Source organism: Silene latifolia, chromosome X, assembly GCF_048544455.1.
Source record: "Silene latifolia isolate original U9 population chromosome X, ASM4854445v1, whole genome shotgun sequence".
Lineage (NCBI taxonomy): Eukaryota > Viridiplantae > Streptophyta > Magnoliopsida > Caryophyllales > Caryophyllaceae > Silene > Silene latifolia.
Genome location: NC_133537.1, coordinates 62,284,824 through 62,287,671, shown reverse-complemented (window position 1 = coordinate 62,287,671; position 2,848 = coordinate 62,284,824). Strand labels below are relative to the sequence as shown.

At 41.4% G+C, this 2,848-nt stretch overlaps 1 non-coding gene across 1 annotated transcript; it reads left to right on the top strand.

Moving 5' to 3' along the window:
• The first annotated feature begins 2,162 nt into the window (after positions 1-2,162).
• On the top strand, positions 2,163-2,269 carry LOC141625924 (small nucleolar RNA R71). The gene has a single exon (XR_012535666.1). It is a non-coding gene; the product is annotated as a small nucleolar RNA R71 (small nucleolar RNA).
• The last annotated feature ends 579 nt before the right edge of the window (positions 2,270-2,848 follow it).

The following is a 2,848-nucleotide window of genomic DNA, read 5'->3' as shown; positions in this document are numbered from 1 at the left end:
TGGTTTAGGGAGGACTCCACCAAACTCTCATTCTTGATGAGATGTCAAGGGGGCATGTCCAAGGTGTTGTTGATGTTGCTCAACACCTTGAAAAAGTAATCGAAAGCTTGTTCATTATCATGGTAGAGGTCTTCAATAGACCTTGGCCCTTGTTGTCGGTCTTGATCGATGGCATTACCAATGTAGGGATTAAAAATCCCTTCAAATTCGTTGTCCCAAAGACCACAAACTTCATTAAGTTGATCATTGAAAATATCTTGATTTGATGGAGACAACTCTCCCAATTTCTTCTCTTGGCCAATAAGGCCATTTTCTTCTTCCTTGATTGATTTTGATGAGCTTTGCAAGCTCTCCTTGTCACAATTCATTTGCTCTTTGAATGGAGCATCTTCAATTTTCTTCTTCCATTGGAGTTCCGATTTCTTCCTTTCATCCTTTCGGCTATAATGATCAATCATGAAACATGGTTCATGCAAACGAGGAGCTCTCATAGTCTTGTCAAGATTAAAAGTTATGCTTTCATCTCCCACTTCTAGAGTGAGCTCACCATGTTTCACATCAATCACCGCACCCGCGGTGTGTAGGAAAGGTCTCCTAGAATGATTGGAATGTTGGAATCTTCCTCCATATCAACAATGACAAAGTCCACCGGGATGAAAAACTTCCCAATTCGTACGGGGACATCTTCCCATATCCCTAATGGTGTCTTCGTCGATCTATCGGCCATTTTGAGTGTGATATTGGTGCATTTAAGCTCTCCCATCCCCATCTTTTTACTCACCGAGTACGGCATGACACTCACACTAGCCCCTAGATCACATAAGGCTTTGTTGATCGTCGTGTCGCCAATGGTACACGGTATTGAGAAGCTTCCCGGATCCTTTAACTTTGGAGGTGAACTCCCTTGAAGTATTGCACTACTCACCTTAGTGAAGGCGATAGTCTCAAGCTTCCGGATCGACTTCTTCTTTGTGAGGATATCTTTCATGTATTTCGCATAAGCCGGCACGTGATTTATTAATTCCGTGAAAGGAATTGAGATTTCCAAATTCTTCACAATTTCCATGAACTTTCCAAGTTGATCATCAAATTTGGGCTTGGCTTGATGACGTGGAAAAGGAAGTCTAATCACAATGGGCTCCTTCTCCTTGACCCTGTCTTCATTTTTCTTTGAACTTTCTTCTTTTGATGATTCTCCATCTTTGGAGCTTTGTACAATTTCTTCCTTTTCACTAGCTTCCACAACTTCATCCTCAACTTGCTTCCTTGGTGCTTCATACCTTGTACCACTTCTCAAGTGAATGGCACTAACCGTTTCATGTCTAGGGGGATTACTTTGAGGTGGTAATTGCCCCTTTTGTCTTTGTGAGCTTGAAGATGCTAGTTGAGTCAATTGTGTTTCCAACATCTTGGTGTGAGCTAGAATGTTGTTGATGGTGGTTTCCTTTGCTTGGCTATCTTTTTGCATTTGAGTAAAAAATTCTTGTTGATTCTTTTGCATTTGGAGGACCGCTTTTTGGACATCAAAGCCTTGGTCATTTTGGTGATTGTATGGATTTTGATTTTGGTAACCTTGGTTTTGATTGAAAAAGGGTCTTTGATTTTGGTTTCTCATGGGTGGTGGAGTGTATGTTGTTTGAGGGTTTTGAACATTTTGGCTTTTGTATGAGAGATTTGGATGGAATTTGGTTTTTTCATTGTAATAGTTGGAATAAGGGGTACCACTCTTGTATGCTTGGAAAGCATTCACTTGTTCATTTGTTCCCCTACATTCACTTTGGTCATGTCCCAAAGTTCCACAATTCTCACATATCCCACTTGGGATTGATGAGGATGCCGTCATGGCATTAACATGATGCTTTGATGATTTTGAGTTTTTTTCAAGTCTAGCCATAGCTTGTTCAAACTTCAAGTTGATTGTGTCAATGTGAGCACTAAGTTGAGCACCCAATTGAGTAACGGAGTCCACTTCATGCTTTCCTCCTCTAGTAGCCTTGCGAGGTCTACTATATTGTGAGTTATGGACCGCCATTTCCTCAATCTTGTTCCATGTTTGATTGTCATCAACTTCGGTGAACATTCCATTTGATCCCATATTGAGAATGTTCCTAGAATCCTCATATAAACCATTCCAAAATTGTTGTACCAAGAACCATTCGCTAAGTCCATGGTGAGGACATGAGCGACAAATTCCCTTGAACCGCTCCCAAGCTTCATACAAAGATTCTTCATCCCTTTGCTTAAAACCCGTGATTTGAGCTCTTAGCATGTTAGTCTTTTCCGGTGGGTAGAATTTTTTGTAGAAAGCTAGAGCCAACTTCTTCCAAGAATATATCCCGAGGGTGGCCTTATCAAGGCCCTTCAACCATTGCTTCGCGGTGCCGATTAGAGAAAAAGGAAATAAGACCCATCTAATTTGGTCTTGAGTCACACCCGTTTGAGAGATTGCATCACAATAGTCGCAAAAGGTTTCCATATGAGAATGAGGGTCTTCACTAGGCATCCCCCCAAATTGGCTCCTCTCAACTAATTGGATGAAGGCGGACTTGGCAATAAAATTTCCGGTTAGATGTTGCGGTGTAGGAGTACCATTTGGTAGATTCTCCTCGGTGGGTACGGAGTGTGACGAGAATTTAGGCATTGTAGGTGGATTTTGTGGGGTATTGTGTAATGGGTTCTCCTCTCCTTCTATTGCGAAAGGATTGACGAACTCACTAGTGGGTTGAACAACTTCACTATTACCTCTTAAATTCCTCTCAACAAGTCTCCTATTGTTCGTCAAGGTTCTTTCGATTTCACGGTCAAAAGGTAACAAATCACCTTGTAACCTTCTAGACATGCAAAATAT